General features: G+C 46.0%; 1 protein-coding gene across 7 annotated transcripts in view; it reads right to left on the reverse strand.

Annotated features, from left to right (window-relative positions):
- Positions 1 to 14,565, reverse strand: part of KANK1 (KN motif and ankyrin repeat domains 1) — a 145,808-nt gene that overhangs the window by 31,354 nt on the left and 99,889 nt on the right. Inside the window, exon 1 of one of the 7 annotated variants that reach the window (XM_006152451.1) lies at positions 5,841 to 5,859. The exons of the other annotated variants lie outside the window; for them this stretch is intronic. The gene's annotated coding sequence lies outside the window, so the exon portion shown is untranslated. Of the gene's footprint in view, positions 1 to 5,840; positions 5,860 to 14,565 lie in introns of those variants that run through there. 7 annotated transcript variants of the gene reach the window in all.

The raw sequence follows: 14,565 nt of genomic DNA on the forward strand, positions 1-14,565 counted from the left end.
GATGGTAGAGGAGAGCCAGGGGGAGCCCGTGGTGTGGCTGAACCAAAGGTGAGGGTGGACGAGAGGAGGAGGGTGAGTACAGAAAAGGCCACGCGGCTCAGTGCCTGGAGCAGGGCAATCCTGTCTCCTTCATCCTTGTTGGACTGCTCACCAGGCCCAGTGCTAGAAGCCAAAAGGTGCCAGGTAGGATTGCCTTGACAACTGTGTGTGAGTTAGACAGAGGGAGGGGAAGACCAAGTTTGAGGAGCTTAGTTAAAATAGTACATAAATTATGTACAGTGTGAACTCAGTAAAAATTATTCATATATTCAGTTTATATTTATCATCAATATTGACAGTAAAAACATTAGTAACTATCTACCTACCTGCCTGCTTATCTATCTTCACTTGCTATACATCAAGCACTGTTCTATTGCTGACAGCCAACAACACACAGGGCAGCCCCTCTCCCACCCCCAACAAAGAAGTATCCAGCCCCAAAGTCAACAGAGCTGAGGCTGAAGAAGCCTGTGCTGAGGACAGCGAGCCGAGTCAACGATTCACAGAGAACAAGTGACAATTTTGCTCATAGAAGCTGTGGTCTTCAAGTCTCCCATTTCCTAGTGGGGCCATGACACATTCAAGAGACACAGTGATGAAAAAGCCACTAAAATGAGAAAGTTCTCAAGGGACCAGCAGATGGCATAATGGTTATGTCATTGGACTCTCTCATAATCAACTGTGGTTTGAGTCCCAGACCTGGCAGCTTAAAACTCATGCTGGGTGCGTGTCTGTGTGCACTCAAAATTCCAAGAAGTAAACGAGGGAGAAGGGACTGCAGTGTGGCCATCTCCCCTGGGGAGTGATTTCTCGCTTTCTATCTCTCTCGTGCTCTCTCTGGTGAGTGTACTCGCTCTATAGCAAAAAGTCTCTCAAAGCAAAAAAGAAACTACTTAATACTTTTGCACATATTCTGTCACAATGAACCCGTCTTTAATATGAGCACAAATCACTGGAGGTTTCTGGAATAATATGCTAGTGGACTTTTACATGGACAAGACTTTTGCAGTGATTACTTTCTCTATTAACCAGGACACCCTGACTTCTTTGTTTTGGTTTCACTGCTGCACGTTCTAGGCCCAATTACCGACTAACAGTGACGTGAAAAATAATGACACCCACGTGTCACAACCTTCACATGCCATTTGTGTTTTTCTTCACCTGATATTCCATCTGGCCGTTGAAACTGAAAACTTTGCTAATTCCTATTAACCTTTTGTCCCCTCTGACACAAAGCATGAAGATTTTGCCTGTAGATCCGAGCCAGCCCCAGAGAAGCACATTTATCAGAGATTGCCACATTTAAAAGGGCAGAGTGCAAACATCCTGCGGTTTGAGACAGTTATAAAGATTCCACGTCAGCCAAGGCTGAGAGGGGAGAGAGGGACGTGTTCATGAAGCTAATTACTCAGAGTAGGAAAACAACTGAGTTAGCAAATTAGCTTTTCCAGGAATGGAAAAGTGGTATTAAGAACACAGCAAAACGGAACAGTGTCCTTCCGAATGGGTTTCCTGATGACACTGTCAGCATGCAACTCCTTTAGTCCCAAGGAGTTTTCCTCTCCATTCCAAACATGAGAAAAGGCAGCCGCCAGCAGGTGGTGAAGTGGTTAAGGAGCTGGATTCCCATATGGCCCACTGTGGTTTGAGTCCCTAGTTGCTTCAAACTCACACTCTGTGTGTGTGCGCGTGCGCGTGAACATGCTCAAACTCCCAGGAGAATGGAGGAGAAGGGAGTGCAGAATGGCCATCCCCCTGGAGATGGGGAGTGATGCTCACATTCCCTCTCACTGTCTCTGGCAAGTGCACATGCCCCAATCCAAAAACCTTAACAATAAAAGAGAGGAGAGGCACTAAAAAGGGCAGCCATTTCAGTGTTCCTAAACTGTTTTTGTTTTTAATGTTTATTTTTTGGTTTGTTTTGTTCATTGTTTTTGCCATAGGGCACATGTGCTTGCCAGACACGCTTTCTATCTCTCTCGTGCTCTCTCTGGTGAGTGTACTCGCTCTATAGCAAAAAGTCTCTCAAAGCAAAAAAGAAACTACTTAATACTTTTGCACATATTCTGTCACAATGAACCCGTCTTTAATATGAGCACAAATCACTGGAGGTTTCTGGAATAATATGCTAGTGGACTTTTACATGGACAAGACTTTTGCAGTGATTACTTTCTCTATTAACCAGGACACCCTGACTTCTTTGTTTTGGTTTCACTGCTGCACGTTCTAGGCCCAATTACCGACTAACAGTGACGTGAAAAATAATGACACCCACGTGTCACAACCTTCACACGCCATTTGTGTTTTTCTTCACCTGATATCCCATCTGGCTGTTGAAACTGAAAACTTTGCTAATTCCTATTAACCTTTTGTCCCCTCTGACACAAAGCATGAAGATTTTGCCTGTAGATCCGAGCCAGCCCCAGAGAAGCACATTTATCAGAGATTGCCACATTTAAAAGGGCAGAGTGCAAACATCCTGCGGTTTGAGACAGTTATAAAGATTCCACGTCAGCCAAGGCTGAGAGGGGAGAGAGGGACGTGTTCATGAAGCTAATTACTCAGAGTAGGAAAACAACTGAGTTAGCAAATTAGCTTTTCCAGGAATGGAAAAGTGGTATTAAGAACACAGCAAAACGGAACAGTGTCCTTCCGAATGGGTTTCCTGATGACACTGTCAGCATGCAACTCCTTTAGTCCCAAGGAGTTTTCCTCTCCATTCCAAACATGAGAAAAGGCAGCCGCCAGCAGGTGGTGAAGTGGTTAAGGAGCTGGATTCCCATATGGCCCACTGTGGTTTGAGTCCCTAGTTGCTTCAAACTCACACTCTGTGTGTGTGCGCGTGCGCGTGAACATGCTCAAACTCCCAGGAGAATGGAGGAGAAGGGAGTGCAGAATGGCCATCCCCCTGGAGATGGGGAGTGATGCTCACATTCCCTCTCACTGTCTCTGGCAAGTGCACATGCCCCAATCCAAAAACCTTAACAATAAAAGAGAGGAGAGGCACTAAAAAGGGCAGCCATTTCAGTGTTCCTAAACTGTTTTTGTTTTTAATGTTTATTTTTTGGTTTGTTTTGTTCATTGTTTTTGCCATAGGGCACATGTGCTTGCCAGACAAACAGTGAGAGGGAAAATGAGAAATCATCCCCTGAAGGAATGGCCATGCCACAATGCTTTCTCCTCCATTCTCCTGCTGGGACCCTGGGCATGCACATACACGTGTCTGCTGTGATCCTCAAGCCACCTGGTCTGGGATTCAAACCATAGTCGGCCATGTGGGAGTCCAGGGCCTTAGCCACCATGCCACCTGCTGACTCCCTGATTCTGTTTTAAAAGAATGTATGGCAGATGAGATTTCTTCTTGCTCTCGCATTTACTGAAGAGTTATTTCTAAAACTTCTCAGTTATTTCTTTTCCCTTCCAGCTAAAATCTCCCATTCCTTCATTTGAATGAAGGTCAGGCTCTGTTCTAAAACGTCTGAATCCTTCCTCTGAGTTTATACTGCGTATCTCAATTTCACCAATACCTGGAGTTATCGCTGTTTCAAACAACCACCTAAGTACCTTTTGCAAATAAAATAACATTAAAGAAAGCAAAAATATATGCCAAGAATTCATAAAAAATACTGAGCCAATTGACACTGTATTTAACAGAACTGCAATGTTTCAGGATTATGGTTTATATGGCTTAAGTTATAATGTGATGTTGCTCACATTTATAACTCTTCCTATTTCCTTTTTGTTCTCCCTGAATCTTCAAGTCTCACACAGTTGATCTCATTTGTCCTTTTATTTTTTGAGGAATTTTTGTTATAGGGTACGGGTGCTCACCGGAGAGATAGACAGACAGAGAGACTCACCCTCGCTCCCCAGTGGGGGAGACCATACCACAATCCCTTCTCCTCCATTCTCCTCTTGAGATTTTGGGCACACATGCACATGCTCCTGGTGTGAGTTTTAAGCCGCCAGGTCGAGAACTTGAGCAGCATTGACTATGTGGGAGTCCATTACATAACCATTACACCATCTGCTGGTCCCTCACTTGTTCTTTTTAACCTGTCCCCACAGATTTTAACTTGTATAGTATCTCCCCTTCTTCCACTGTCTTCCATTACTACCCCTTTTCCATACTGGCTCTCTATTCCAAATTTGCCTCTTCCCACATTCCACAAATGGAATTCCCATGCTTCCTCAATGGCTGAAATAAGAAAAATGTGACTGTGAGATTCAAAGGTGGATTTATTCTTTCATTTAGTAAATATTTTCTTGAGTACTACCATGCAGCAAGCATTGCTAGGTGCTGAGGAAAATAGATATAGAGCCTGCCGGGCAGAACTTACAGACTACAGGAGGAGACAGGGGGGTTAGTAATGCTAAAGCATACATAAATAACAACTGTAGAAAGTGCTTGGAAGTAAAATACAAGCTTTATGCTAGAACAGAGCAGGGCCCCCTGGCTGGGGCAAGCTATGTTACTGGCAGGGTGGGGAGTGGGGGGAGCTCTGGCAGTCACAGTTTTGGTTTCTAAGGCACTGGGAAGTCATTATGGAAAGATTTTACCAAGGGAGTTAAATGATCAGATCTGCGATTTAATAAGATTGTTTTGGCTAGATGCTAGCGTGGTATTAAAATTCCCTTCAGAGTTGGCTCCCTGTTGCAGTGGTAATGTGCTATTTCAGAGAAGCTGGGTTTTATGTGGCAACTACAGTTCACATCCACAGTTCGGTTATGCTGAAGCATGCTGGTATGGGTGTGAGTGCTCAAGATCCAATGGGCTGGGGGCTGGCAGGGGTGTTGGATTCCCACATGGCCAACTGCGGTTCAAGTCCAGGACCTGGTGGTTTGCTTTCTTCCTTTCCCTTTCTCTCTCTCTCTCACTCTGGTCAAATTTAAAATAATAATAACAACAAATGGAATTAAATGAATATTTAAAAAAAAAAGCTCCAATGGGCTGGAGGACCGGAGGAGGGGGACTGTGATGCTGCCCTGTGGAGGGTGCTCCTCTCTCTCACGGGCTCTATCATGGGGTGGGGGTAGTAAAAGCTGTCTTCAGTATCCTCCATCAGGTTTTCTACGGATGATTCAAGTCCCCATGAATGTTTCCCTCAACATCATAAATTCCTCTGTACCTTGTGAGTTTTACCTGCTCAACCAGATGACATGTGCTGCCCATGGTTATTAAACCACCAGGACTTAGATACTGCCTTCATCTGGATGGTCAGCCTGACCCCACTCGGCCCTTGCCCCTCAATGTTTAGGAGAAAACTGAGAAGGCCTGACATATTTCGGCTACTCTGGGCCGAGCTGGAAACTAGCTCAGGTTTCTGGACTCAACAGTCGGGCCTTTATCCGTTACCTCATTCTGCTATTAAAAAAGAAAATATTTCTTTTTAGATCTAGGGATGACTCACTGTGGAGAAAAATGATGGTATTTCCTTTTCTGAAGGTTACTGGTATATGATAAATCTAACCTGGGCGGGACAGACATGGCATGAGTGATGGCAGTGACAAAGCAGAGAGGACGTTTGAGGGAATCTGGGCTCTGATTTAGTGCGTTCAGACACAGAATGCAGACTCGCTCCGTGCTCAAACTCTAGCTCAGGAAGAGGGGACGGAAAATGCCACGGAGCTGCTGGCCACAGTGGCCAGCAAGTGTCTCTGTGGAGGCAGAAGGCGAAGGGGGCAGCACGTGACCTCCTCCCCTCATGTCCTGTACTCACGCCAGGGCAGGGTCCTGACAAGGACAGCTTATGGCAGATAGGGTCCAGGGGAACTAAAGAATATCCAAAACATCTACCCACTAGATGGTCTCTGATGAGCTGATGTTCAGGTCAGCACGCCTCTGGAGCCACCTGCCTGTGACTCTGCCTGACTGAGCAGGATCTTGCTGCAGGGGATCCACATATACACCCGAGGTGCAGACAGCATCCAGAATTCTGATCCCACTGAGTACCAGTTAATATTTCCAACGGTCAGTACACATCAGCCTGGCTACTTAAAGCCATCGGCAGGGGTGTATTTGACTTGTAAACGCTTTAGGACTCCTTTTGGTCAAATCTGGACCAAATCTGAGCACCAAAACATCATTAATGAAAGTAACACTCATCCAGAGAATGAACTAGGGAGCTGTAATGCTGTAAGAAAAACAGTGGAGTGCCAATTCATAAATATAGAAGGAATTATGGAAAGAGAAAGTTGCTATGTAGCAGCCATCAGACCGGAGTGGCTGATCAAGAGCCAACAGTGGACACTAAGGCTAGTGGGTTAAGATTAACTACTGAAGAAGAAGATCTGGGTCTGTCCCAGAACACATCCCCGCCCACCAAATAACTGATCAATTACAAGGAGAAAATGGTGACTATGATGGGAAAGCCAACAGGCAACCACCTTGACCCAGGTGACCAAAGTTAACACCATGTGACCCTGCGAACGAACCAAGAAAGCACTGCATCACTTCTGCCATGTCCTGCCAAGAAGACATGGTCTGAGTCTGGAGACACTTATGAGTTCTGCTCAAAAAACATCCTGCAGCATGTGAGGTCTCTCTCTCTTTTCTTAAAGAGAGGGACCAGCAGTTAGTGTAATGGCTATGTCACTGGACTCCCATGTAGTTGACCATGGTTCGAGTCCTGGACCTGGTGGCTTAAACTCATGCCGGGCGTGTGTGCGTGCATGCCCAGGATCCTGAGAGGAGAATGGAGAAGGGACTGCAGCATGGCCATCCCCTCTGGGGGTTGATTTCTCACTTTCTGTCTCTCCATCTCTGTCTTTCTGGCAAGTGCACACGCCTATAGCAAAAAGAAAAAAAAAAGATTGTTCTATAGGGCATGTACTCTCACCAGAAAGAGAGAAATAGAGACAGGAAGACAGAAATCACCCCCCTCAAGGTGATAGCCACAATCCCTTCTCCTCTATTCTCCTCTTGGGATCTTGGGCACATATGCACACACGCCCGGTGTGAGTTTTAAGTGGCTGAGTTCGGGACTCGAACCACCGTCAACTACATGTGAATCCAACAATGTAACCATTATGCCATCTGCTCGTCCCATGAGGTCTGTCTTTTAAAAACGCAACATCACAAAAGGGAAGACAGATTGTTTCAGATGCACATGCATATGTGGAAAGAGAACAAATTTGGTCAAACATTAACCTGGGGCTAGTCGGGTGGCATTGTGGTTAAAGCAGCTAGATCCCACATGGCCAACAGCATGGTTTGAGTCCTGAATGCAGCACCTTGGAAAATATGCTGGGCTCATGTGAATGTGTCTCCAAAATCCTGAGAAGAAAATGGAGGAGAAAGGATTGTAGCACGGCCACCCCCCACCACCACCACCACCAGGGGTAATATCTCACTTTCCTTTTCTCTCTCCATCTCTCCATCTGGCAAGTGCATGTGTCCTATGGCAAAAATAGAAAACAAAGACATTAACTTCTAGGGATCTAAAGCTAGGTGAGGGAGCTATATGAGAATATGAGATTCTGCACATTTCCTGTAAGCTTGAAATTGTTTCTAAATAAATTGTGTGTGTGTGTGTGTCTGTGTGTGTGTGTATCTCCATCCTTCATAAGTGCCTTTGACGTCTGTGGGGTTGTGAGTGCGGTCAGCGAGTCACCAGGGAACAATGCTCAGGCTTCTGGTGCTCGTTCTGCCAATAAAGAGCCTGCTTTCAGGGGCTGAAGTCTTGGCTCGCCTGGATTACAGACTTTTTGAGAACGCTTCCCTTGTTTGGAAACTTGCACAGCCTCTCAGTGAGGAAACTTGCAGGCTGATGTACCATGAAGCCTACTATAAGGAAAAAGTCTAAGAGCTCTGTTCTGTGACATTAGAAATCTTCAACAATTTAGATCCAGTCCAGCACCTCCGTGTTTCCTCTCAACCCTAAACCTCCACACCCTGAGCAACTTTCAAGCCTACCTACCTTTTCTCCCTCTGTCTCTCCTGCCTTCCTTACCCTGCCTAGAACTTTACACCTGTGAGACTTAGCTGCATGGTCCTTAGGGGCACAATGCAAATATTCCCTCCTTTGAAAAGCCTTGCTTACCCCTAACCGCTCTGTCCTGGACAGAACTGGTCCCTCCTTGCCCTCCATTCTTCTTAAACCACTGTGCCTATGCTATCTATGGTTAGTGGGCACACACCTGTCTCCCCCACCAGACTACTGGTGTTTTGGGTGAGAGGAACCAAGCAGTGTTGACTTTTTGGTCCCTTAGTGCCTGGCATGGTGTAGCACATGGCATGCCTAATACTGTTGGAATGGAAACTCTTGACCAAGATATCTCCCCATATATAAGTGGCAGAGGAGGACATGTGAACAAAAGCAGGCATTCTGGGGCTAGACTGCTGAGTTTGAATCCTGGTTTTGCCACTTTCCAGCTGTTGGCAAGTTGGATTATATATTAACTGCATAATCAGGAAAATACTAGTACCAGAGTCACTGTGTTGAGGAGCCTATAGAGTGATACCCAGGGTCTACTATTACTATTGCAATGACTGAAACATCCGCTGTTTGGTCAAGCGTGTAGCTCTAGAACTCCAGGGATGATTGAGAACCACCTTCCACCTTGCCCACTGCAACATACATACACATAAAGCCATGGTTGAAGGGCTTTGCAGCTCTCTTTCAAAATCAAGTGAGTCTGCTAAAGTCTGGAGGTCTATACTGGTTTCTGCCTCGTAGGGTGAGTGGGGGAGATGCTGGCCAGGCCTTGTAGGGAATGTGCATGTGTATGTGTGCACACTGGGGCTTGGGGAGAGTGGAGGACGGATGCTGATTAGGGATAGAGGAGCTCTAGTTCAGCATCAGCTATGCACAGGAAAGAAGAAAAACAAAATAAAACAGAAATAGACATACTTTCCACCTTTTCTTTTTTTTTCCTATACAGTACGTGTGTCACCAGAGAGAGACAGAGAGAGAGGGATGATGGCCATGCTGCAATCCCTTCTCCTCTCTGAGTTTTGGGTATCCATGAACACATACCGAGGGTATTTTTCAAATCACTGAGTCTGGGACTCAAACCAGAGTTGGCAATGTGGTATCCCAGCTGCCTTAACCATCATGACACCAGTGGGCCCTCAACTTTCAAAAGTATAGATGTTCCTCAACTTATGATGGGGTTATGACCCAACAAATCCATTGTACATTGAAAGTACTGTAGGTGGAAAACGGATTTAGTACAGCTAACCTACCGATATCATGTCTCAGCCACACCTGTGCAGACACAACTCTTCAGAACCACAAGTGTGTCTTGGGGGCAGCCCTTTGGAATGACTTGCATAAATTGGAGGAAGGTATAATTTCTTTCCATAGAACAAGAACTGATCTAGGGGGCCAGACAGTGACCCAGTAGTGAAATGTGATACTCTGTGAAGTTAACCCACATGGGACAGTTCAGGTTCATGTCCAGAGACACCTCTGAGTGTGCTGGGTATGTGTGTGGCCATGCTCTGGGGCTGAGTGGGGTTGGGGGTGAATTGTGGCATCAGGAACTGGTTGGGAGGTCGCTTTGTCTCTCCCACTCACGGATGAGACAAATGAATGGACTTACAAAAGAACAGGAGCTATGAATGTTTCCTAGTTCATGGACAAGCACTGGGCAAGCAGGAAGCAGGGCTGGGGTTCAGATAACACAGTGACACGATTGGTTCCCATGCATTAAATAGGGGGGTTGATGATTTCCAAAGTTGCTTCCAGACTATGACTAACCACTGGGACCAGTAGATGACATAATGGTTGTATCTGTGGACTTCCATGTAGTCAACTGCAGTTCGAGTCCTGGACCCAGCAGCTTAAAACTCACACTGGACGTGTTTACGTGTGTGCCCAAAATCCCAAGAGGGGACTGGAGGAGAAGAGATTGCAGTGTGACCATCCCTGCTCCGGGGTGGTGGTGGTGGTGGTGGTGGTGGTAGTGATTTCCACACTCTGTCTGTCGAGCACATGTACCCTATAGAAAAAACCTCTCTAAAAAACCCTAAAACAAAGAAACAGATGACGACTAACCACTGGTGATACTTCACACAAAATTTCATGAACACGGCAAGCTCCGTGACTGTGTGAAGAAAGACGTGAACTGCAACAGCTGCCAGGCCAGATGAGCGCAGGCAGACAGAGCCGGTGGCCTTGCTTGCTGTCACACTAGTAGCACCTTTCCTGCTGCGCCCTCACTGGCATGACCTGGTGATCCCCAAGGGCCGTATGTGAGTTCTCCTCTGCGAGTGACTCCAGAGACCAGAAGCCAGGCTGCAGGTGAGAGCGAGGGGGAAGGAAGCAGAAAGGGCTACTGTCCCCGGGAACGGGAAGGCCTGTATCTAATAAAGGGCACGCTGTACCAGGGAGGCACGTGACGGTGGCAGCGGCTTGCGGTTTGCATAGTGGCCCTCTTCTCCGGTGTTCAGTGCCAGTCAGAAGACACAGCAACTCTTCACCCCAAAGCTGTCTTGAAATAGCCAGGGGTGCCTCTCAGGATTGCTCTCACAGCCTAGGCCACAGCGCTTGGAGGTCCCCTGGGTAATTTAAAGGGTCGCCGCTGAAATACAGCCCAAATTTGCCGGGCATGCACACGAGAGAACAGCTTAGGGATTGCCGCTGTTTTCTAGACTTGCTTCAAAAATAACACACTGCTCTAAGAGCGACCGGGAAAAGTGCCCGTTCAGAGGCTAACCTGGGGAAAGCAGAGCAGCAGCCTAAGCTACAACTTTGGGACAAAAAGGCTTTTCTAGCAAAACGGTACAGTCTTGGGGGGCGTTGGAGGTGGAAAGCTGTAGTAGTTTGTATGAATCTTAGCCTTTATTTTGTTTTACAGTGTTTACATAAGAAAAAGAAACCAGCTCTGAGGCACACTGAGCGACTCCCAATTAGAAATGGATTTATCAACCAAAAAAAAAAAAAAAAATTCGGAGATTTAAGTACACCATAAAGTCAAAATCTCAAACCTTGGCATACACGTGCAACCTGGTATCCAACAACAATGCCATCTTGATGCTAAAGCCATAGCGAAAGCTGAAATGTTCATGAACCAAAATAGCAAACCCTTTCCAGCTTGGACTAAGAGTAAATATTTCTCATGACACACTGAGTTTGCACCCCTGTTTCACCAGCCCCCGCGCGACATCATGCTCTCGCTGCTTTCTTCTTTTGGGCATTCTTACTTACCCACCCAGAAACAAAATAACTGTGATTTTCAGCAAGCAGGAAGCCACGGCTCAGGCATAGTTCCCTGGACATTAAAGGGACTACACACACTGGCAGGCAAAGAGCCCAGGAGCTGTTGAGGAGAATTTATTTATACCCATTTGGAATTTCCTGACCAACTAACAGCCTGCTGGCCAGAGTTTAATTCCAGGACTCGGTGTCCGTGAGACAGCAAAGATTACCAACAAACGAAATTGCCAGCAAGGATCTTAATAACAACAACGAGAGGGGCGAAGACAGACCTCTCTCAGTCCTCCCCTTTCAGTTTTTCAAACCATCCTCATAGTCTGTCGACACATGAAGTGCTGCCGTAGAAATGCAGCTGTAGGCCCGTTAATTCTGGGAAGGACTTAGAAAGGCAGCAAATGTTTGCTCATTCCTCCCACTGACTGTTCCCTCTCCTCAACCCTCCAGGGCCGAGAAAGGCTCTCTGTTATAATTTAAGCTATAGTGCAGCAGCTGGCGGATAAAGGAAATGATTCAGTCCATGCTGAACCAAGGTTGGGCTGGAGGCAAGTGGTTCTCTGTTTTTTCTTTTGGTTTATCCTTATCTAATGCAAGATGTAATTTGAAAGCTAAAAGCACTCACTATTTGTAGAGTTAAGCCTCTCCCTCCCCCATCGCCTTAAACACTTTATCCAAATTAGATCATGTGACACACACACACCCCTATCCCCGCTTTTAGCTATAGGGTATGTACACTAGCTAGTCAGAAAAAGAGAGACAGAAAGTGAGAAATTACTTCCCAGGGGGAATGGCCAAGTCACAATCCCTTCTCTGCCATTCTCCTCTTGGGATTTTGGACATGTGCACACATATACCCAGTGTGTATTTTTCAAACTGCCAGATCCTGGGCATGAACCACAGAATCGGTCATGTGGGATCCAGTGCCTTAACAACCATGCCACCTGGTGCCCAGATCATGTGACTTTAAAAGAGGCAAAATTAGTTCCCAAATAAGTACATTCTGGTTTTAGGTGATAACATCTTTGAGAAACTTCTTGTGCTTATCTTTAAAAAAACTAGAAATAATAAGATTCTAAAATGTCTCAAAATGCATCACCTCTAAAAAAGGGGAAGGTTCTTCTAATTGCCTTCTTCACCTGTGCCCTGGGTAAATTGTACTTGGGGTAATGTAGCTCTAGTGGAACAAGATTTACTGAATTCTGTCACAAGACAAACAAGCAAAGCCAGTTCTAAACAATACAACAGAGATCAACAAAGATTAGGCAGGGATGACTCTAAATAGCCTGCTTTGTAAAACTGAAGACGGGACAGCAGGCTGAAAGAGCCATTGGATCTGCCCGGTGTGCCCTAGTCCGTCCACACACACCTGCCTCAGCCCTTTCCCACACCTCCCACTCTCCACTTACTGATGACTCAGTAAGCTATTGTCTCAGGGCCAGCAGATGGTGTGGCAGCTATGTCGCTGGACTCCCACATGGCTGACCGTGGTTGGAGTCCCAGACCCAGGGGCTTGAAAATCACACCAGGTGCATGTGCATGTGTGCCCAGGATGCTGGGAGGAGAATGGGGGAGAAGGGACTGTGGAGTGGCCATCCTCCCTGTGGGGTGATTTCTCACTCTCTCTCTCTCTGTCTTTGTTTCTCTTTCCAGAGTGCATGTCCCCTAAGACCAAAAAAAAAGGGGGGAGGCAGGGGGAAGGATTGTCTTTTGGATATGAAGCTACAAAGATTAAACTTTTTAAGACTGTGATATTGACCTGGGCTTGTTTTATACCAAATCAACCAACTGAGTCAAAGAAATAACAGAGTAAGAACAAAGCTTCAGGTACCAGATACTTTGAAATATCAGGTCCTAAAAGTTCAGATGAGTCTATCCAACAATACCACTATTACATAAGAAATGTGAGTTAGGCCTATTTTTCTCCCTTTTTTGGACTTAAGAAAGGAATCTTAATGAACTACATTTTTATTTTTTTAGGATTTTGCCATAGGGTGCGTGTCCTCGCAGGAGAGAAACAAAGGGAAAGTGGGAAATCATCCCCTACCCCATGAAGGCCACTCCGCAATCAATTTTCCTCTGGGATTTTTTAAAAATAATTTAAAAAAAGAATGATTTATTTATTTATTTTCATTTGTTATTGTTAGGTTTTGTTTTTGTTTTGTTTTGTTTTGTTTTTTTGAGAGAGAGAAAGGGAAAGTGAGAAAGCAAGCCACCAGGTCCAGGACTTGAACCATGGTTGGCCATGTGGGAATCTAGCGCCCTTACCCACCTGCTGGCCCCCGTGGGATTTCGATTTAAAGAAGTCGAAGGTAATTAATTTGCTAATATAACTTGTAGCTTATATCTGATCCCGTATGCTTTTACATATGTGCTTCTCTGTGGGCAAGGGCCAGCAGAAAAGGTCACTGTATGTAAATAAATGTCTAGTCCTTTATCAGAGGATGACAAAAGTTGGGAAGAGAAAATATCAGCTCCTTCTGCTTGGAAACCATTGGTCATAAAGGTTCCCATTGTCAAGAGAAGGACACACCTGTCTGCCCCACTCTCTCCTAGTACGTGGTCAAATGAAAGACTCAAAGAAGGTGTAGGAAGATGAAGGTATACTCATGCTTTTCCTGATGGGTGTGGTGTAGCCAGAGAAGGTGGCTTGTAGAAGGGAGGCACCAGCTGTAGACAAAGGACTTCTGTGACACCAGGCTGGCTGAGCACACACGTGCATAGTGCGTGCACTGGCCAGAGAGAGAGACAGAGAGAGAGAGAGGGAAAGTGAGAAATCTCCCGGGAGAAAGGCCACCCCCCTGTCCCTTCTCCTCCATTCTCCTCTCAACATTCTGGGCACGTGTTCACATATCCCCAGTGTGTTTTTCAAGCCGCTAGGTCTGGGACTGAAACCACGCTGTTAACTGTGTGGGATCCAGCAGCCTCAGTTGCCACACTACTGTTTGGTCTCCTGCACAGTTTTGACACTGAACAGGATTACTGCAACGAGACTTTTCTCCCAGAGGGCCTGCCCCAGTCTAAGATAAAACCAAAGTTAAATTAAACCAGAAGTGGTATGGCGAGTTACACTGTAGACATCTGAAGGTGTGTGTTTCCTGAGAGATACTGAGTTCACCTTTCTTCTCCTGTGCGTGCCTCTTTTCCTCTTCACCAGCTTTACAACACCTCTGCACTCGTGCAGCTACAGCACAAAGGCCCTGGGCCTATCCTCTCATAAGAGCCTCTCTGTCCTGTCCTTCCTCACCAGCCACTGCAAACAGTTCTGCACTTCACCGTTCCAAATGCTTTATGCATCCGTGAATTCACTTAGCTTCCACAGCAGCCCTATGAGGTATGAATGATTATGTTGTCTACTCACAGAAAGAGC

The sequence above is a fragment of the Tupaia chinensis genome, unplaced genomic scaffold (assembly GCF_000334495.1).
Source record: "Tupaia chinensis unplaced genomic scaffold, TupChi_1.0 Scaffold000354_1, whole genome shotgun sequence".
Classification (NCBI taxonomy): Eukaryota; Metazoa; Chordata; class Mammalia; order Scandentia; family Tupaiidae; genus Tupaia; species Tupaia belangeri.